This window comes from Cydia fagiglandana, chromosome 11 (genome assembly GCF_963556715.1).
Source record: "Cydia fagiglandana chromosome 11, ilCydFagi1.1, whole genome shotgun sequence".
Lineage (NCBI taxonomy): Eukaryota > Metazoa > Arthropoda > Insecta > Lepidoptera > Tortricidae > Cydia > Cydia fagiglandana.
In genome coordinates, this window is record NC_085942.1 from 15584975 (window position 1) to 15609124 (window position 24150).

The following is a 24150-nucleotide window of genomic DNA, read 5'->3' on the forward strand; positions in this document are numbered from 1 at the left end:
CGTCCGGGCTCACATATCTCAGCCAAATAAAAGAAAAAGTTTCTGTCGTGTCGTACGACGGAGTTAAAAGGCTGGCCCAGCAAAAAGAAGAGTGGCGATTACTCCACCGACAAGAGCATAGCTCTTAAATACTGATGATGATGATGAGGGCGACTGGAAGTTATACAAACAGATATTATCTGATCTATAGTTCGCAAAACAACATTGACGAGTATACTCGTATTCGCACCCGTCACTATTGTCAACGACACACCGACTGAACATATACAAGCTATAGTTACTTTTAACTATACTTAATGTAAATGCCGACTGAGCTGTGGGCCAAGATCGCTACAGAGTGGCAGCCCAGATCAAAACGAGGATTTGGCAGACCACGTCGGCGATGGCGAGACGAGTTAGACTACTTTTTAAAGGAATGGCCAGAGACTGCACAGGATCGGGAAGACTGGAAAAAGTGGGGGGAGGCCTTTGCCCAGCAGTGGGACATTATAGGCTCCCAATAATAAAAAAAATAATGTAAAGGCGAACTAAGTAATCTTTAAGCACAACGGACAGACACTTAAATATGACAAAGATATTGAACAGACGTTAGGCTTCATAGCTTAAGTCCACTTAAGCTCGGAATTTGTTACCCCCATACGTCAGAAATGTGAAATGGCACGGCTGGTTTGGTTATTAGCTCTCGGTCCCATTACTCAGTGCGAGCGTTCTGCAGTGAGGAACGCTATTTGTTAGAGATACACAGGATTTTAACATTATACTAACTTATTCATAACTTTAAAACTTAAAAACAACAACTTAACAACTTAACAACAACTTTTTTCTTTTATTGGTCCATGGGGTCCCAGCGGTGTACTTTCGTTTCGGCCAAATACATTTCGCCAAATTTCACTTCCCAACAAACTTATCGCAATAGTTTCATTTCCCAAAGGAACCTTTAGCAAAGTTACACTTCGCATCTAATTTATTTGGTCAAATTATCATTTGGCATGATTTTACTTTGTCAAATGTTATTAGGACAAAAACTTATTTAGCAAACGTTTTTTATTGTCTAATATTATATTCCAAAAAGATGTTTGGTCAAAATTGTCACTTCGCAAATTTGACAAATAGGCATCTCTATTTAAAGTACTTTTTGTTATGTTATAATAGGTACGTTAAATTCTACGTAATTTGGGTGGGTTGGGTTAGGTTTGAACTGCGATCCTCACAAAACGGAACCGCTATCAGAAAAGTGGGTTAGGTTAGGTTAGAACTGTCACCCTCACAGAATCGAAATGCTATTAGAAAAGTGGGTTAGGTTAGGTTAGAACTGCGGTCCTTACAGAAACGAAATTCTATGTACTAAAAAAAGGTCATCGAAGTGGATTAATTAATTTAATAGAATAACGAGATGTAAAAAAATTGCATGACATTTTAAACTAAAATGTGGTTTGAATATTAGTGGTTATTTACGATTTTTGGGTTACAATGATTACTTTGGTGTTATTTGCTTTAATAGTATAGCAAGATGTAACAAATTTGGTTGTCATTTTACATTAAAATGGAGTTTTAATTTTAGTGATCATTTACTACATATTTTAGGCAGTAAGAATGTTTTTTTTTTTTACGTTACATTTTACTATGTATATGTAATGATCAGTTAAATACTAGACAAATAAAATTCTGCAGCCTCCACTTTATTGGTATGTAAATTGTATGCCATGCAATATTTTGGGACATGTAAGTTATGCTTAATGATACATTTGACTAAATAATATTTGGTAAAATGAAACTTGTCCAAGTAATTATTTGCTAAACAATAACTTGCCAAAAAAGACTATTGCTAACTGAAAATTTGCGATAAGTTGTTTTGCCAAACATTTTTTTGGGAAATGATAATTTGGGAAACATAGTTTGGGATGTGATACTTTGGGAAACGATTTTGGCCCATTCGTTAGTAAACCGGTCCCAGCGCGCGTAAGTTGTTCGCAGAAATCGCGAAGCGTCTGGTTGACGTAACTGGTGACCGAAGAGCTGGCGGCTACCTCGCACAACGTATCAGTATTGCGATACAACGGGGAAATGCCGATTTTAGATATAAGCTAGTTATTAATTTCGTTTAGTTGTACCACTATATATATACAGGGTGGAAAGGCACGACGATCCTTTCCGCAAAAGGCGGATTGTTTAGCCTAAGCTCTACATTTTCTCCATAGAAACTATGTTAATATGGGCAACCGTTTCTAAATTATGGCCTTTTAAACATCCATGCAAAAAACTACTTTGTTCTAACCCTAACAGGTGACAAGGTCAATGAACTTACTAGTAAACAATCTGTATACGACAGGAAATTGTACTAATTTGTTGCCATCCAACTATTCTTAGGTCTGCTTACAACACGGTAAGAATCGTTGCAGGATTTTCGCTTTCTTAGTGGTTCCACTTGTTCAATAGGTACTTGAATGAAGTAGTTATGTTATTCCTTAATATTAATAATACTAACCACAACATTGTTTACAACGACAGTTAAATTGTGACATTGACAACCACTCAAAAGTACGAAATCGTCTTATAAATATCTCTGGTTTCCTTGACTGATAAAAAGGTTTTAGTTTCTTAACACGTTTCACAAAATTATTTTCGAATAATTGGAAACTATCTAAAATAATAAAAAAATACAAGTAGGTTGTGTTTGATAGACCAAATGAATTTGCAAAAATGAAATATCTACTAAGAATACATCAAGAATAAATAGGTAAGTACTTCTTAAATACCTAACTAACAAACCTTCTTGCGTGGTAGGAAATAGACAAGACGTCTGATGTTTGAAATTAAATTGTCATTGAGCTTTACTTATCTAATGTCATATTCTTCAAATAAAAATACCGTTGTTAGATGCTCGTGGTTATTTAAATTTGTGGGACTGTGTAAAAGATATGGTGTACCAAACGGAATGTGAAACTGCGGACGAAATGAGACATTAAAGGCTAATTGCTGCTTTTGACAATCTGCGGAGGAAAAATGAGGAACATTATCAAATATCTACTACAAAACTCTTCTCTTTCTTCTTCAATGAAATGACATGTGGGCATTGATATAAACTACATGTGGGCAATGTGCGCGGGCTCGGGTGCGGGCTGCGGCGTACATTATAAGACACGGAGGTACATTTGAAAACCGTATGTGAAGAGAAGATAGTGTTAAATATTGGCAAAAAGTAATTATCTAAGGAAGTAATAAAATTGTTTGTAATATTTTTGCATTCATTTGATTTATTTGTCATTTATGCGTCATTCATACATCATTGCGATTCTGTCAACGATCGGAAAAAAGCGTAAAGTCCCGAGCTTTCCCGACGGAGATCCTTAACCTAGCCGTCATGTGCACATGCTATAGGGTTATCACCACAGTTAAAAAGTAGAAAATTTGGTATTTTTATTTTTTACTCAATTAACGATTCTTACCATTACCAATCTGCTCTGTATCACTTAAACGACCTAATACTTCCGGGAAGGATCGTCGTGCCTTTCCACCCTGTATGTATTGTTTGTAAATAAATGATTTTCACTTATTTTACGTCATAGCTGTATTAGGAGCAGAATAACCGGACACAAGCACTCATTACGAGAAAAAAATTAAAGAGTAGGTATTGACTGTAGAGTTTATTACAAATTAAGTTTCATAAGTTCAAAACATCAGTCTTCTGACTGACGCTTCAGTAAAAAAGGTATTCAAAAAGTAATAAAGGTCACTTTCAGTGGAAATTTGCGTGTAAATTGACTCTTGTGGTGATGCAGATATTTAGGTACCCGAAGGTTGGTTTACCAAACTGTCGCAATCGGTCTTTCTGACAGCGGGCTGACTGTAAAGGCTTTTTCACACAGAAATACACTCAACAAATGTTCTCATTTAGGTAATCTAACTATTTTTACTACGCTGGTAGCCGGTAACGACGGAACCTGCAATGAATGGGCCTTAATTCCAATCGTACTTACAAAACCACGAATAAGTAATAGTCGCAAATGCACTATTAGCTAATTAATCGTACCTACACATGTCCTGTCCACTCACAATGACCCACCTTGTTGGAAGCCCTGTTCGGCCATAATTAATGACCACACACAACATTAACGCTTGGAATTGGGCCAGAGACTAATCTCTTCATTACTATTGTCTGTGGAACCTATAAACAGTGTCGTGAAAAGACGGGAAAGGCTAATTATCCAATGAAAGGTCTTTAAAGCCTTTAAAGGTCACGTTACTGAACCTTCCTAAATTCAGCACCCCGAATATGTAATTCAGGAAAAAGTAACCGCACTTAGCATCCTAATCTAACTTGCTAAGCAGGGTTAACATTTCCAAAATTCGAACAGCCTGATATGTCCAGTGGTTTCGACGTAAGTTTTCGACTATCAAGTCGAATAATGTCGAGTCAAATAATGCAACTAGTTCAAGCTTCGACGACTCTACATTTTCGGTTCTACAGTCGGCATCAATAAGTAGCAGCGGATAAAACGACGTGCAAAAATATTTAGCCCCTTGGATTACGTTTAGAAAAATATTTTCCTCTGTCCAATTGTTCAATATACAGATATTTACATAATATAGATTTATATCTTTTTTATGAATCAAAAGCGTGTCTCGAGACTCAATCGATTTTATTTGTATGCTGTCTTAAGATAACCAGAGTTTATTCGTGAGTGAGAAAAAATCCCTGAAATTGACGACATCGGGATGTATATCTTTCAACAACATGTGGTGAAATTGACCAAGTTATTAAGAGTCACAACACTGATTTAAACTTTCACGATTATTTAACATTATGAAACTGCACAACGGGACTTAATCACGTATTTAAGTTTTAAGATTTACCTCCGACGTTTCGTTTCGTTTCGTTGTGTGTGTTGTTGTTTGTTTCGTTTCGTTGTGCAGTTTCATAATTATTAAGAGTCACACGAACTAGCCGCCGCCATACAATCGAAATTACGCTCATATTTTAAAACTACTGAAATAGCATGAAATTTAAGCGAGCGGCGCATTCTTGTGACTAATAAAAGTAATAAAGAAGACTTTTTGAAAAATCGATTAGCATATAGGTAATCAGTCGCCTAAGATTAGTTAATTGCCAACCGATTCCCAACCGTACACTTTATCACTATTGTTACATGTCTATGGAACCACTCGGTAGCCCGCATTGGCATAAATCAATGGTTTCCCACTTGATATTTACAGTTACCGAACGGTTACACAAAATGGCCGACTCCAGTACAAAAACAGCGTCGCTTACGTCTCTTTATAAGCTTGTTAGAACAATAGACTATGCGGTTTCGTTTGGAGGATTTAAGGTTGTAAAAGGCTTAAAAGGAAATTTAAATAAAAATAAAGAAACGTCCTTTGATATTGTGGTCGCCCGCATAGTGCTTTTAATTCAATCGGCAAATTTATTGTAGTTAGGATTTACCGATAGTATCTTCTAGCTGAGCGACCGATAATATCTTTGGTTTTTAGAATTGATAAATGGTAAGCAAGAAATGACAAAACCTCATTGTATAATGAAAATTGAGTCACATCACTTATTAATCATTACCTAAATTAATAGAAAGTGCCACCTTTCTGGGATTGTGGGACTACGTCTGGTATCTTACTTAATAGGTACTTCAGCAAAATAAATTATTTCTGATTATCCGCCTGTTACTGTGTTTTCTTATTAAATAAAAACAATGTATGTATTAATATTAAATAATAATAACAAGAGATAGTGAGTTTTTCCACTTTTTCTTTATTTCTATGTATTGTGTTATCGTTTCTGACGTTTTTGCTTAATACTAAATTAATTTACATGATTTTAAGATTGACTTTGTATTTGTATTTGATGAATAAATATTATTTAGAAATTTACATCATAACAAGAGATCAAAATATGTATATACCTGACTATAATCATTCAGAACAAAAGCATTCAAGGTAAAAAAAGAAGAAACAACATATTACCTACCTCAAAGTTATTAAGTAGATTTAATAAATATGTCTTACCTAACATATGTTTTCTGCGCCTAAATAGATTGAATTCACTGAACCTTTAGTTGCTAGGCTATACAGTAAGATCTAGTCTAGACAGGTCTTTATTTCTAGCTGATTGAAGTAGTGTTTGCATAAATAGAGCCCGCAAATTCAATGAAGCTAAATTAATAGTAATGCTTGTATGTAAGTAAATGCCTACAATCGAATGAAGGTAACATTTTATATGTAAGTAGGTAGCTAATACCTGTATAGGGTAATTGTGTCTGTTTGCCGTCCAGTGCCTGTTTCCGTCCACTTGGCGGAGTTGCTACAAAGAATTGCGGAAAATTTGAATAGAAACGAGCCTTCTCACACATGTTTGGATTTGTTGCAATCCATAATGTCTAAGCAATATTTTTACCAAAATAAAAGTGTTATTTGACAAATAGCGGCTTAAATAAAAATTATGTAAGTGGCGGCATTGCACCCAGAGCCTGAAAACGTCATTTTGCAAGAAAAAAAAAGTATTGGCGGCAAATGTTCACGGTAAGTTTATTAATTAATTTAGCTAGTTTAAGTTACGTTATTGGCACATACTGCAACTTAAAAGTATAATAAACGCAATGTTAAGTGTTTTTTATAGTTTTTTCATAATAATCTTTGATAAATTTAGTGGACGAGTACTGACATACTAATTTTGAAAAATATTTAGTTTCCGACCACACGGACGGTAACTGGAACAGCTAGGTGAGTATTTGTTATGGTCGTTTTACTTCAAAAGACTTATAAACTACTATATATTTTCTCTTAAAATGATGTTTCTTGCTTATAAGATTATACATTTTAGTTTTCGTCCACGATTTTGTCACTGTTGCTTGATTAAAAACATATTTAAAATACGTGGTCGAAAACTAAAAATAGCTTTAAATATTGTTTCAGTTTCCGTCCATGTACTATGAGTGGTGTAGACGAGATTTATTATTAAATGATTACAGAGGGCGAAAATAGCAATTCGTGGATGAGTTTCGATTTTGTTCGACGAAATGAAAGAATTGAACTGAGTCCGACAATGAGACGATTCCACGAATTGCTATTCCCACCGGAGCATAGTGCTTTGCTCCAAATATGCGAGGAAATAAGTTTAAATAGGCAATTAATTATTTAAGCATCAAGCATTACTCGAATCTTAATATAAAAAATGTGATATACCTACGATTTTCCCTCCTTAATATTTAAAAAAAAATAAAGCAATTTTAAGAACGCGTATCCAGACTAGTCAATTTTTTGCCAATCTGATTAAATTGCCCGATCGAATCAGGACGTGCGGACGCAAACGACAATTTGGCTCGCCGAATTCAACCGCCGATAATGCCCGATATTACCGATAAAATGAGATGCAAGTATACTATATAATTTGTGACGCCAGTATTTTCGTTCTGGGGTATTTTTTCAATTTAGAGGGCTCTAATATTACCATAAATCTAAAATTGGTGATTAAATTGGAGATTGACGCCAATTTCATTCCTGATCAAATAGGTCGATTTTATCATCCCGTCTGGATACCGCTTGTTTCGCAAACCAGTTAACCTTAAGCCCGCTCCACACTCGTGCGCGAATCGCGGCGCGAAGCCGCGAACGCAAGCGTGGAGTCGAGATCACAGATCTGCGAAATCGACTCCACACTCGCATTCGTGGCTCCGCACCGCAACTCGCGCACGAATGTGGAGCGGGCTTTAATATAATTGAAATGTCTATGATTATTAAGCAGTATTTACACGATGTTACAAAATAGTCCTGCAAGAACGAGACATATAATTGTCTCCCTACCTCGCTTTATATCCTACAGCATGAACTGATAGCAGGCTGTGTGGATGCTGGTTTAATAAGTATCTGTTTTTCGCTCTAGCCCGCTCCACACTCGTGCGCGAATCGCGGCGCGAAGCCGCGAACGCGAGTCTGGAGTCGATTTCGCATATCAGCGAACTAGACTCCACACTCGCGTTCGCGGCTTCGCCCGCGATTCACGCGCATAGTCTGGAGGGCGCTTCTGACTTAAGCCCCGCATTCACACTCCTACCTTGTAGGCCGCCTCGTAGTCCGCCTCGTTGGGTAGGATTGTGTATGGGGGTTGCAGACTACGAGCCGTCCTACCGTTTAGCTGTTTGTAGGATGGTAGGAGTGTGAATGTGTGGCTTTATAAAACTGCGTCCTTAAAAGCCATCTCTTTCTCGCTCTCACTCATGGGTGCGGTTGTCTGTTACACGGCTTTAATGGACATACATACGGCGGATCACCTTACACACGATCGGACGTGCGCCGGACCGCAAAGTCGCGGTCCGGGCGTCTGTAAGGCCAAGCGCGTACCACGATTTTAATTTTTGCGACACGATTTTAAGCCCCCTACAGACTATGCGCGTGAATCGCGGGCGAAGCCGCGAACGCGAGTGTGGAGTCGATTTCGCTGTCTGCGAACATCGACGCCACACTCACGTTCGCGGCTTCGCGCCGCGATTCGCGCACGAATGTGGAGGGGGCTTTAGAATCACGCTGTAATTTATCGCAGAAAATTCACTGTGCGCACTGCGATGAAAAGTCGACGATTTGTTCATTCTCGACATGGATTTCGTACCAGTCGCTTGTCGTGATTTCGTGAAACAATATGCAATCGCTGTATGACTTTGAGTATTTATACCACAAAGGTGATCTCCTTCTATTTCTATAATTAAACGGTCAACATCTAGCGTCTCATCTTGTGACTCCGTTGGAGAAGCAGGTTCCGATATGTTGACTCTTGGAGAGCGAAATGCCGACTGAGGTCCGGGTGCGATTTTATTATCGCAGTGCGCGCGGGGCCATACAACTCCGTATGCTGCAATTCACTTTGTGACAATCGCGTCGCGAGCAGTCGCGGAAAAATGTGACAAATCACAATTTTAAAATCGCTGCGATTTTTTTGTCGCATATGCGCGCACTGCCGTTTATATGACATACGTTACATTTCTGCGACTAAATTATCGCGCGACAAAAAGTCGTGGTGCGCGCTTGGCCTAATATTTTACATATTATTTATCATAGATTCTTTATAAGGCACCATCATACACGACACGAGCTGTTTTTCTAAAGAATTTCAGTGCCTAAATCTCTATGGGCAATTAATTCAGAATGAACTCCCTCACGACTATGACCATACATAGAGATCTTTTCCTACAAAAAAATTAATTATTGAATGACCATGTATATTCAGACTCTGAATTTCTCAAATAATAATATAATATAAATAATATTATCTAAAGTTGATAAATAGATTGTATTAGATTGTTAGTAATTTAAGAAAAACAAGTTAAATATCTGTTATTAATAAAATAAAAGTGGGTAGGTATTATAATTATAACTGGTGTTTATCTTAATAATGCATCTGCATTAGTTTTTCCTATACATAAATTAACACAAGAAAACAAATAACTATCATATATTTAAGTGGGTATTTCATGATAAATTTTATTGTCCAGCTACTCTGGCAGCTCCGATAAGTTGATGAAAACTAACGCAATGACCCTATATACAACAAAACTAAACCAGTACTAGTAACGTACATAGCTTAAAAATAAATGAATCCTTATTATATTCGGTCGGTCTACTGAGGAAGGAAATATATATAAATATTTATCACGAAAATAACCATTCTACGCGGTCGAAGTCGCGGGCAGAAGCTAGTAACTAACTAAGAATTATCTATATAACATAAAAACAAAAAATAAAGCTAGGTATAATTGATTTTCAATGCAATAATGCACCCTACAGTACTTTTTCATACAGTGGACGAAAACTGACTCATACGTGGACGAAAAGTAGCTCACAGGCGGACGGAAACTGAAATAACCCTACTTTTTCAAAATATATTTTTTATAAAATAAACCGTAAATATTATTTAAGGTCACGTAATATTAACCTAAAATAGACAATATGAGCAATACAAACAAATATAGCACATTTAAGTAAGACTACTTAAATATTTTTTTTTAGCATTTCAAAGTAGGCATCTCCTATAATTGGACGGTATCTGACACAATTACCCTATTACAATAAAAAGAAAACTAAATACATATTTGCAAAATACCAAAAATTACAAACTTACGTACCTACTTATTCAAAGTATGTACCTAAGTTGAAAAAAAATAGATTAATCTCATGTAAAAAATAATATAGGTTATTAAAACCTTCATATTGACTGGAGATTAATTAGGCCGTGGGCGTGATTCAAATTACGTTTTGACGTTAAAAATAAATAAAAGCTTTAGCTATAGCGAAAAATAAGATTCCATAAAAACACACACTTTGCAAAAGCTGTAAAAAATCAATTAGCTAAAAGATTAAAGACATCAGTATGTCGTCATCTTGTTTACATTAACGAGGTGTGACCGATGCATTACCAAAACGAACAACGAATGTGTATGAATGAAATTTATATCATATTGCTTTTAAAATAAGGAACATTTCTCAATGTCGCTTGATGGGCGCTTTATTGTCAACATTTATAGCGTTGTTGGTGGAATGTTGCTGCACCTTTGTATATTAGCTTCGATATTAAAAAAATATGAACATATAATAGAAGTGTGGCAAGTTAGCAATTCCTAACGAGGCTATATTGTAAAATACGAGCAAATGCGAGAGTGGAATTACCTCCATGCATACTATAGCTATATATTGTATATCACGGAATATTTTTCAATATATAATTGTATGACCTATTCGGCATTTCGGCTGGCAGCCGGGCCGAATATAATATTAGCTATTCGGCAAAATCACTATTACGAGGCATACCTACTATATAAATACTTACTACAACTTGGCACCTACAATTTAATTATTGAAAAGAACTGTAGAGATAAAACATGCTTATTTATAGCTAACAGTTCCCTTTCAAACTATTGTTAGCAACTTAGCACCTCACGTGTATTTCCTATTCTATTTCAGTCGAATCGTCTTAGCTCAAATCGTATAAGCTAAAGTTATTGAACTAGTCAACCGCGAACTCGCTAACTTACTAAACAACCAAAATGCCAATAAACCTCACACAGTTACGCTCTTTTACTTTTACACAAATGCTTCAGAACTAGAAGGGATTATGTTTAATACGAAGCCTTGTATGGTTACATCATTACATTGAGATGTAACTAGGACTTTATTTCCAATGCTTACATATTCATCGCTTAAAACGAACCGGGTTTAAGCGTGAGCTCGTAGCAATACGTAATTCGAAGAAAACACGCTGGATTGTCTACATAGCATATGTTGGGTATGCGAAGGGAATGCTAGCTCGACTACGTTCCATTGTTATGGCTCCTCGCGCCTCTGGCCGCCTGGTAGCCGCAACTAGGAGTTTGTCTAGTTTGAGCTTAGTTTACTTGTTGTGTTGTCTAGCCGTTCAATACTGATTGTGTAGCTTGCTCGTACGAAGATAACAGCAGAACACACGTAAATTCCGCCACTACATGGCTTAGTGAGAAATTTACGTGTGAGTTTACAGAGCCTGGAAAAACTTTAGTTTTCTTTTTGTTAAACCACATGAACAATTAATAAAATTTAATATGCACCTACATAGCTAAGGTAAGGCTTCCTAGTTGAATATGTGATTTATGGTTTGTCTATCTACTAAGCTTCAAAAATATTACAAGCGGTTTCAAGATTACAAAATTACAAATTTACGTTAGACAGCCGTGAACTACGAGCGGCAAACTGAAAGTTTATTAGAATAGGGAAGTGTGGCTATTATTCCGTCACTTCTTTTTTAATTCGTGCTTTAACTCTTTCGGATCAAGCGTATACATTTTCATAAGATAAGATTACTCTGAAAGGCACACGGCTCATTCTCCCAATCTCCCAAAGCCCATTTTGTATGGTGATGAAATATGAAATTAAATTTAAAGGATTAATTCATGAAATTAAATTCATCGAGATTAAACATTTTTATCGCATACTTACATATTAATTTATGGTACATTTTTTCTTGTGTCATGCTGGTACGGCATTGGTATGGTGGCATGGCTGAAGGATGTCAGAATCTGCTGCAAATCAACTTTATATTTTTTAAAAACCTCAAATCGGCGATGTAAGCTGTAAATTCCCTGTTGTTGGCTATACCTATTATGTGTGTCATTTAATCGACAATAAATCCATATTATTTATGAATTGTAACTTAGTTAGATTAGGTTAGTGTTAGGCACTAATGAAACATATTTTAAATATTCTATTCTTTTCTAACTACTACATCACACATACAATATTGTTCATAACCGTTAACGCTTGTGCTTAGATACGATACGAGGTTAAGCTCCATACTGACTTTCAAGTTACCTTTTTGACAGATGTCATAACATATTTCATGTACCATCTCGTACAGTTAGTAGGTTATTTACCTAGGTACTTTTGTTTCGAGTTTTTTAACGCCTTCTCAATCATATTTTTATACATATACTTAACAATATTTTATTTTAATTACCTTCTGTCAGTGTACTATCTAAATTTTATATTAAAGGAAGAAATGGAAAAAATTACGCTTCCGGCAAGACTAAAAAATTGATTTAGTTATTAATGTAGATGAATTGGCGCAAAAGGCCCTACGTTTAATAGATTTGGTTGGTAGTCATTCTTATCTCCGAAGGTCAGACACTACTATCGCATTTACGAGTATATTACAATTTAATAGTCTCTGTTTAATTTTAATTAGACAACTTTTGTCCGATAACCAACTGCTATCACGTTACTATTATTTTCAATGTATTATCATTTATGTGTTCCCTCACAACCCGCGGTATTATCAATAATTTTAATTTTTAATTATAATTTATTTCTCAAATCCGTTGTGCAACACCTGCTTTGTATCGCTTGTTTAATTAACAGGTCGAAATTCAGCGGGTAAACTTCTGCAATAATTAATTGGGTAAAGTTTATTTGTTATGTATTATGTACCTACGTGGAGATCGCGCTAGGTAGACTTTTGTTTTCCTGTCACCCCCCATGCCCCATTGGCATATTAGCCTTATAATTTAGTTCAAGCTTTAGACGATTTACAGCCTGGCAAAAAATAGTAGAAATTAAAAAGTGGCAACACTGTAGTGTCGTCCCTTTCAAATCAATTTATATAAGAGAACGGGACGACACTATAGTGTTGCCACTTTTTAATTTCTACTCTTTTTTGCCAGGCTGTACCTAGGTATCTGATTTATACCATAGGGCACCATGCCGTTGAATCCCATGATACTCTTGATAGGTAGGTATTTGACGCACAACTTTTTGGAGATTCTGGATATTTTTTTTTGCTAACGTATTCAAGACGTAATAATTGAATACCTAACTAAGGAAATTAAATGTCAATACCAAATTGTGTCTACAAGAGAGATCCCTCTTGCCGGATAGTCTGTGCAATTGTCACGATATTTCGGTAAATATGTTCTCATCTGGACAATTAGACACCTCCACAAGAAGTGTGGAACAATCCTTATACGGGACACCAACTTAGGAACACACGATCGCGCTTTATCTCTGCATATCGACTACTCCATGGGCCGTCATAGTAATTGATTTAAGGCGTTCCAGCGACCATAAATCAGCGGCTATCGCTCCCGTATCGCGGCCACTCTATTGTTTATGGTTCGGGTATCATCTGTCATAGACAAGCCTTGTTTATGCGCCACTAACGCCTTTTATTAATACGTTTTATTCAAGTATAGGCACATTATACCTAATATCATAATATTCATAAAATCTTAGTAGCTCGCAACAAATAGCTCAATTTTATCTTTCAGGTGCTTTTAATGCGAACACAGGTTGCGGAAAAACAAAGGAACAACAAAGGCTTTTATTTAGGCACTTTCATGCGTGAACTCTGAATAGGTTGTATGGGAGACGGACTGTAAATTGTAAAACGCTTGTCATTTTATGTCTCACAGATCCTTTCTTTCTATTAACGTTCATTAAATAGGAACATTTTGCTGATTGATGCTGAAATAGTAATTTCAAGTTAAAGCTTTCGAGAGATAGGAGATCCGAATGTTTTCTTTATTTTCACCCGGAGGGAATGAACCGCCGAAAATGAGTTTCATCCAGATCGACCCTTCAGATAGACGGCCCGGCTTCACCAACTTTAATCGATTTTCATTCTCGATTACCTACTCGTCCTGCCCAATCCGAGGTTTAATAGAATTTTTACATTACCGGGAAATCGAACAAACCGCCGCAAATGCAATGTACACACTAATTTCCGCTGCGATTATTGACAAAATGAAATTGTTGGCTAACGTGGAATCTTAAAAGCCCCCGGCGTTCGTGCAAATTGATTCCGGACATCGGCGTACGCAAGCGACGCCCGTAAATCGGTGAGCAAACGTTAGATGAGAATGAATTTGAAAACGTTTTCGTAATTTGTAAGCGGGCGGTCTCGCCGGCGGAATTATTAAAGCGCAAGAAAAATAGGTATCTCTACCTACTCTCCTAAGCTCTACGAGCTTCGTGAACGCGGTGAGCCGGTACGGTTCTATTGCCACGGTTGGGGAAAACGACGTCTAACGCCATCTAGCGGATGCCGGGCGGAAAGTTACCGCACCCCGCGTGCGGCCTTTACCGCCCCGGAGCGCTCCCTCGTTCATTCACTTCATTCGGTCGCTCAGTCCCTCTCCGCGCGCCGTGGTGTTAATGCGCGTCGTAATTTTCCTCAGTGTTCGCAAACTCTGCTATTATTGTTTGAAACAATCGCTCAGCTAATCCATAACTACAAGTTATTCAAAACAGTGAAACACTATCTTACTAATAAAACCCAACCGTGCTAATGTGAGTGTTCAACTGGACGACTATCGAAAATATCTCAAGCGAATGTAAAAATATACGCGTCGCTGAGAAACGTACTGCCGCGTGTGACTGATCGATACTTTAATGATAACATGGATTCAATTAGGTGGTCTAAAAGACGGTGAGGTGTAGTGCAAGAAGTGCCCGTTGTGTTTGGACAAGCGGCTTGGCTGACGAGCGGTAGGTGTCCTATCGGATATTGATTCAAAGTCGACGTAATTTACGTGTCTAGTTTTAGATAAGCCGGATTTGTTTTTAAGCGATAAGTGGTTGAGATAATGCCACTGCAGTGGTTTAGTGCACCCTCGAGTGCTGTTGACATAACCTGCAGGTGCTAGAACTACCTGTTTGGCCTGACCACTTTATAAAATGGACTGTTATCTCTTTAAGTTGATATTATGCATAGTAAGTGCACTGTAAGGTTTGTAGCTTATTGACCAAGTACTTAGTGTACTTACCTATTTACAACGCGAGCATTTCAGTTCTAAAGGATGATATAATTATTACCCTCACTAAATAACTTCTCTCTTAATCTTAACTCATCTTAGTCATCTTCGACGCTGCATGGGTTAAAGATTCCAGGTAGGTAAGTTGGCATCTCCTATACATATATAATAAGTGGACGGTATCTGAAATAACTACCCTATACGCATAATCTTTCTCAAAACTACACACAGTTCTATGCCTACATCAATAACTTCAGCACACCTACACAAAACTGTCCCTAGCCAGAATCCGGTAGATGCCTATGTCTGTACCTATAGGTTATTCACTGTCGATGCACTTTCTCATTTGCAAGTCCAAAATAGAGCGAACGCCACAGCTCGGGGACTGACTCACGCCTTTATTTACGATCTTTTACTCTTCAGTACTTTCCTCGCCCATATTCCTGTCGAAGACGATATTAACTGCATGGCGGTGTCCGCGAATTCCCGCCGCTGTGTCGTGTGTTTGCTTTTAAACTATTTTATTGTCTATGGAACATCACACAACCTTTCACGGTAGGCCCTCAGATTATTGGCTAATTTGTCAATAATAGATTTCCTTGGAAATAAAAGGTAGCATAGACATTCATTAAAATCATTACACATACAGATCAATTCATGTATGGTGTCCCTATGCCCAGTGGAATATTTTAATTTAATTAGGACATTAAAAATTACTCTTGTATGAACATGTACCTTAATCAACCTACTACCGCTAATAAAGTTTAATGAATGTCCCGGAAATGTTTATTAAGTATTCTAATGGTTTACAGTAGTCATCATTATGTACAGGTATGTTCTATTAAATGGATTATTCATTAACGCCTATCCGCATGATAATGGGGTCGCCTTCATTACGGCATTTACTGCAATGCCGCATAATGTATTCATTAAATCCTAGGTAACTTGTTATAAATGGCAAAGTTGGTCTAGGTACCAACCTACTACTAGCACTAGTACGTAGTTATACAGTAGTACAGTTTACATAATAGCAATCAAACTGCGTCGTTAATTTTAATGAAAATTTACAGAGCTTGATACTCATAATTTTATATCTTGACATGAATTTATACCACAGAAATAAATTGCCAGTTAAACGTTAGTAAGACCTAATGTACTTATTACCTGTTTACCGTAAAATACCTACTGTACTAAACAAACGCTTACAGTGTTTTCATTGAAGTCAAACGACCAACAAATCAGTAACCGCGGCTGCGCTGTTCATAAATCCTACTACCCAGTTCGCCACATGCGCACCAGTAAATATTTACAAAATTAGAGTTCAAATTATACTAGAAACGAGCTTTCAATCGATTACAAAGCTTTAGTAAACAGATAGAATAGGTACACGCATGATTTGTACTGTTTTACGCAACACTGTTTACAATAATGATTAGATTCATCCGTGTTTGTATTCAGCACATAAAGCTCTCGCACACGAGTGTTCCACGTACTCTAACACCTCCTAATTACAGGTAAAACGCATTAAATATAATTAGTGCTTATTTGAGCGGGTAAAAGCGGGTTCGACGCTCGAGAGGCAAACATTTGGTGCGGACAATGCGCCGTTTGTATGTAACGTGCCTAGGGTTACCGATGTTTCCTATCGCTTTATAAATTATAGTAGTCGCTGTGAATTAAAAAACTTAAAAAAAACGATTATTTAAGTTTCCATTTGATTAACCAGAAAACTCAGCGTTTGTGCATTTCTCAGTATGACTTTATTTAAATAGAAGAATACAACTAAATCTTTATTGATTTACGCCAAAAACTCATTATAAATAAACAAAACTACTAGTAGTAGTTACAAAAACGGTTTACAAAAATGTGCTAACCCTGCAATTACCTTACTTATGAATGGAAATTAGCATGCTGTGCTAATGCGGATGGCCTAGACTCATAAAACCAGTAAATTAACGCAAATGTACGCATATTTTTGGGCTGACGCTACTCGCACAATAACCCTATAATTATAGGAAACACCTAGGTAAGCGTGAAAGCGTGTAATTATACGCTGCTGACACAACTATAGCATTAACAAACCGCAGTTGCAGCACCATTTTAAACATCTGGCCAATCTGTATAAAGTTACAATGAAATAAAATAAAACAAAAAAATATCAGAAATGTGTCAAAATAAAGTGTAATAAAAATTGTTCACTATTAAATACCTAACTAGAATAAATATGGCCTTTAGGCATTCAACATCCTATTTTTTTAAACACACTACATGTACACTGGATACCAATAATTTGCCAAGACCATACAGGCGTAGATCCAATCCAAAGGTGTTTTTAGAATAAATATTCAATATGGCGTCTATTATTTTAATAGGCAGATGAACATCTTGCAGCGATCCCATGTTGTCAAGGGAGCAACTATAACGAGCGTCCGTCGCCCGCTGCGCTACCGTCACCATTTATCAAATTATTTATACAAGCCCCACTGGCCCACCCATTGACTTAACTATGCCCTTTTACGATAGACAAATAAATTTAAAACTATATTCATGGCGAGAGATTATCGCTACCAACGATAAGAGATCTTCCTCCTCCTTAGTTTTTTCCGGTTGCGCGTAGAGCAGGGACTATTCCGATGCCTAGAAAAAAAAATGCGTAGATATAGTTTGGTCAAGCAGATCTTGTCAGTAGAAAAAGGCGGCAAATTTGTAAAATGTAAAAGGCGCGAAGGGATATCGTCTCATAGAAAATTAGAATTTCGCGCCTTTTTCTACTGACCCTCTATAGCTGCTAGTTTTTGCAAGGTAATCGCATATAGAAGTTAGAAACTTGTTTATTGGGTAATCCCAATAGGCAAGTGAATGGGCAACTTCAGAAACATGACTGATATTAGAAGAACTGAATTTGCCAAAGGGTAGATCTAACTCAACTTAACAGAATACTTAGTAATAACTCTAAGCGATTACCTAATCATTAACTGACCTCCTGTCTCCTGAACCTTACGTCTCTAAGATCTCTAATCGATTTTGTTAAGTACCATGTCAAATGTTATCAAATGAAGGACTGTTTGCATAAAGTAAGATAGAGTCTCCACAGATAAGGGTACTGCAGTCGCTGCAGTGATTATAAAGGAAATTCAACGAGTATCGACCGTACGTAAATAAAGACCCACCCACACCAACATACAGTTAATTTACCACAGATAACTAAACTAATATTTGTTACGTTTGAAAATAGGAAGATAAAGATAAGCTACACGTTCAAACTAAATCATATCTCGACATACTTATATTTATGTACCTATGTGTTTTAGCGGATTTATTATAATCTAATCCTCTTATGTTTTTACGTAACTATGCGAAGATAATGCCGGGGTTTTTTAATTATTAATTGATATATTATAATCCTTAAAGACAATTACTAAATAAGTACCTACAGCGATTTGTACGATAAGCATTCCAGCCAGACACATAACTTGTAGTACTTTTAAAAACTTGGCTTTGAATTTAATCGTTTCATCGAGTTCTCGAGTAGTTTGAGAAATAACTTCCATTAACAATACAAATAGCTAAGTTTCCAACTTCTCAAGTAGCCGCTTTAAATGCCAACACAAAGTCTTCATACACAAAATGAGAATCATTCATCGATTTTCTTTTAAAAACTATCAGAGACTGGGTATTTGCTATTTTCGTAAAGAAAGTAGTTTTCCTAGATTTATTATTATCAAGAATTGGTTCGGTTTAAAAGTCGATTGGTAAACATTTGGGTGTCACCGGCTATCGCGCGATAGGAGCAATATCAATAAATCATCGCGATAAGCGTAATTAAACATGGCCGTGCTGATCGATCATCGCACGTCACGACCAAGGGCCAGCAGGATACCATTCTATACTTAATCTTGAGAGAAAATGTGCAGATCGACGACATAAAATAAAGCAAAATAGACAGTAAAACTTTTCGTTGATCTAATAAGTTTGTGTCTCACGGAAGTTTTGTTATTAAGATCTAATAAGTTACCTACCTGAATATCCTTTAGTTAGACATAAATAGATTATGAAATAAAATAGAAGTTAAACAAGAATTTGATTCCGATCTCATAAATACAACAATGGACGATTGTAAAAATATATAAAGATTGTAAAAATCTTATCGACGATAGCGTTAACACATGTAACATAGTTAGATAAACTACCGTTTGATATCTTCCCAATATCTACTACATTTTATAACGCTTACAAGCATTTTTTGCGTCAAATATTCTTGTATCATTTCAAACCAAACACGGTAATATCTGTGATATTTATTCGTAATGTTTCGTTTTACTTTTTACATTTTCAAGTTCCGTGTAGTATGCACGAATGTTGAACATTTTGAACAGCATCGATAAATCAGCCGAGATAACTCATACTCATAACAAACACGCGCCGAGAATGGTAGCTCAAGTATTCGTGTTGCCCCTTTTTTGGGCGGCACTTCGCTGCATGTCTTTGTCCGAATATATGTACCTATTGGCCTAAAAGCTTGATGCATGGTGTGGCATTTTTGGTAGCTTTCTTTTATGCCGGGATTTTGTCGCTTGCATATTGCATATGTTGACGAGCCTATAAAGGGAATTTAAGTAAGTACTTTTTATGCCTATTATGGGATTCGCCATTTATGTTAATTTGCATTGTGTTGATTGCTAAAAATCGCAAGGAAGAATACGAAACAACATACATTGTATAAACTAGACATTGTAGACAAACTAACAACAATAAGATTAAAAGTTTCTTCCCATAAAGAAACAGGTAAATTTTTCACAAAACTTGTCCGTAACTCGATATCAGAATCTTAAAATCCGCAGGTGTTACTTAGCATGTTCGGTCTCACGTTTCTGTTTATCTGCGGCACTGATTTACGGCCCTCTTAATGTCACATGGTAACCCTACGCGTTTTTACTGAACGTTTCATATTTTTAGCCCGATGCTGCGTTATCTGTCGGCGGGCGCTTACTTAGCAGATTTAAATTGGGAAAATGTGTTTCAATAAAAGTAAGCTCGAGGAGAATTTAAGATGTTAGGAGTTTTCCTCGATTTAATTTTAAAAGTACGTTGGGGACACTGCTAACTTTATAGTCCTTCGCCTTGAAAGAAAGGAACTAGGTGACATACCAGGCTAACCCTAGGCTAATATACCATATTATTTAGCCATGACTCTTCACGCACATAGAGTTAGACCAAGAAAAGTCTGCAGTGATTTTAATATCCCAGTAGCCCACTCTGTGCAAGTGTTATTTTAAACGTCAAACTTATATGAAATTATGACGTATAAATAACACTTGCACCGCGTGGGCTATCAACATCGCTGCAGACTTTTCTTGATCTGACTCTACCTACTTATATACAAATACATATGTGTAACTAGAACTTATATTTTGTAATAAATGTTGCAAATGAAATGCAGTGTATTGCAGACTGCAGTACTTGCATTCAGCACGGCAATTTTCAATGGCACAACATATATCTCCTACCACATAATGCGGAAACACCCATATATTTTGTTGTCGAACGTAACAGTCGTGATAAACTACGGTGAAGTGCCATAAAACGATCTCCTAGATAGAGCGACCGTGCGCTATCTCCTATCGCCAATCAGAACACCTTGTAAAGATTATTTATTGCAACTTACTGCATTCGACAACACTATTTCCTGCTATAAGTCCTACCTACATATACATTCATCATGTAATAAAACTAAGTTGAGATTGAGGTACCTTGTCATATGAATTATCATAATTATATTTGTACTGCTGTAGGTACATTGGCGTTAAAAAGTGCATGGACATATCAACCGTAATATTAAGGCATTACGGTCGACATCTATCCATGCACTTTTGAACGCCACTGTACACTATGAATATGAACCTTAATTGCCAAATACCTAATTGCCATGGCATATCAATATCACCATAAACATAAGAGGAATGTACCTAGAAAAATACTGAAAGTAAAAATACAAGAGTAAGACATCGTACACTCAATGTACTTATGAACCTAGGTTGTATTCTCGGTGTCTTATGTGGGAGCACAACTCTCTACGTGCTCTCTCGTCTTTAGTTCCTAAGATATATTGGTGTCTCCACCGCTCTCACAAAAGCTAGGTCTGTGGCTCGCAGTGTCACAGTTACTGTGACATTTTACAAATATTTTACGAGAATGCCGGGACTCAATAGGAAAGGACGTTGAATAGGGGAGTCTGACCAACAGGGGGACTCATAAAATGTCTGTCCTGTACCTTTTAAATAACTTCCCTGTTTTGTTTCTTGTTGCTTTGTAAAGCAGGTGTCCGAAAACAGACAAAACTTAATAAAACGATGCTACAGAAGCATTTATACAAAGAGTAGATAAAACTAAGTATTTAAATATCCGTATTGTGATATGTGAGAACTTTAATGATAGGTAATTCTTATTTTCATATACAAATTCATGTTTATTTATTGATAACATGGTCTAAATCTAAATTAATTATGGCTTAGTCTGTATTGTCGGTACATGTTTATATCGTGATTGCGAAACTCGTATCGTAACTCTCTCGACGGACCATAAAAATATTAAAAGCGAACGTTTTAAACGTATCTCGTACAGCGTCTGTTTGCAGTCATAATTCGCGGCAAATATTTGGATAACGCCTGAATTACCTGTGTTTTAATGTCCGACCCGATGACTCCCCGATTTAGTGCTCTATAAATTCCCATTGAAATTTAGCAAACGCTTATTGTCCAAATATTTCTACTCTACACGCTTTTGAACCATTAACTGGAGATGCGAACCATTAGCAAAATAAATTCGTCTCTAACTCAGAAAGTTAAAGTTTATTTTCGCGTAGTTTAAAGCATTTGGGGAATCGATTATTTGAACCAACAAGCTCGGTAATAAATCATTCCCCGGTTACCTGCGAGGGATCGATACGAAAAAAGCCCCCGTTTTGAAACAAAAGGGACAGCGAATGACATTTCTGAAGTCGCAAGCGTTTCTGGCGATATTTAAATTAGGACCCAAATTGTAGGCCTTTGTTCGTAAAGGGCCAATTAATTTATACAGGCGGGTATATTCATATTAATAAGCTACACTATTATGATAACAGCACAATGTTGACTAAACAGACCGATACGCATTCGTAGCTATGAATAACATAAATTATTGATATACCGACTGACATCAAAGGAGTTGTGGGCCGTAATTAGGCCGCGATCGAATAACAAACAAGAACTTCATAACTTGAGTAATTCCTGTTTCGAACAGGAAAAAGGATTTCCGACGTTGTCAGATTTTCTTTGATTCTTACGCGTAATTAGGGTATTAATCGGTTTGTGATTAGAGTTAATACATAAGTACGAGTAGTATCATTAATAACTTATTTTGAACATAGAAAACAGATTTTTGATCTGAGAGTTTCGTCTGTCTTTCTGACCTATGTTACCCCTTACCCTCATATTTTTAACTTCACATGGATCAAGAGTTAAATTAACCATAAGCTATCCTGTAGATACTAAATATATACATTTATGCTGTAGGTACCGTTAAAAGTCCATAACTTATGCATTCAACAAAACATATAGCTCGAACGAACACCTATGTATCATCCGATCTTTTTTTTCTAACAATAAATTTATCGTGCCTCTAAATCTGCCGCTAAACAAATTTATCGTTTTCAACTTGTGTCCAGTCTGCTTAGTTTTACCCGGGTGTCTGCGAAATGCATTGTCCTGTCCCGCACCGTTAGGCTCCTTTCCCTGTCGCCAGCGGCCTTCTAGAACAATACAGATTGCCAAGCCAATACCAGGTAGCATTATTCGCAAACTCGCAAATTTCAGAACAATAACTTAGCAAGGTAAACAATTTATTTCAAAGATTTCAGGGCACTAAAGCTATTTAAACATTAATTATGTTATTGTCAGTTTGCATTTTTTTTCGACCAGGCAAAGGCAACTAGACATACAAGTATACCATAAATAAAACATTCAAAGCGAGTCCATAAAGGAATCTGCTCCAGTTTCTTTGAACGATTTACAAATCGAAGGCAACGGCATTCTAAACAGCCAAATATTGTTTCAAGCTGCCGGATATCCGTAAATCTCGTCTCGACTCTACGTCTGGAACGCGTCGAGTGGTATTAACTAGCGCCATCTATGAACTAGTCACAGTAATCCTTGTATGGATTAGTATGAAGTTGTATGATGCTATGCAGACGGTTGTAAAGGTAATCCGTTATGGAATGTTATTTACTAAGCTGTACCGCGCAGACATTGGATTCGTTATGCATAATATTTAATCATATGTAAACACAACATACACATTGCGATTTCAGTAATGTAGTTACTGATATACGCTTAATTCTCTTTGAAGATATGCTTTTTAATGAAATGCAACATCTAATGAAGCGGGGTAATACGATACGAGCTTTTACTAATATCTATATACATTTTCTGAGTAATGCTAATGATATTTTTACTATTCTGTGAATAGAAGAGTGATCACACGTTTTTAGTGTTCCGTACAAAACTTTGTTCACGGAACACTTATGGGATCACTTCGGTCTTGTTATCTTTGATATATTACAACTACATCCGAATGCGTTACTCCGGACGCATTTTTAAAAGCAAAATTACTTTCGCAATCCGACTTATTTTCCGCCGCGTTGATTTCCTTATCTTAGGATAGGGAGGTTTAAATTTAAATAGGTTAGGTTGTTGGAAGAAGACTAATTCTCCAAATTGCGTCAAGAGTCGGCCCGAGTTAACCCAGTTAGCCGGTCAGATGCCCGGGGTGGGGTGGGGAGGATGGATTTGGGTAAATACCCTTGATTATTCGCCTTGAGATAGGGATATTCTACTTTACATTA

The 24150-nt window shown here is 36.7% G+C and overlaps 2 protein-coding genes across 2 annotated transcripts in view; both read left to right on the plus strand.

Moving 5' to 3' along the window:
• LOC134669093 (cytosolic Fe-S cluster assembly factor Nubp1 homolog) overlaps positions 1-24150 on the plus strand; it is a 285812-nt gene that overhangs the window by 167397 nt on the left and 94265 nt on the right. The window lies entirely within an intron of this gene.
• LOC134669058 (frizzled-2) overlaps positions 14630-24150 on the plus strand; it is a 31893-nt gene continuing 22372 nt past the window's right edge. The window contains exon 1 of the mRNA XM_063526581.1: positions 14630-15006. The gene's annotated coding sequence lies outside the window, so the exon portion shown is untranslated. The remainder of the gene's footprint in view (positions 15007-24150) is intronic.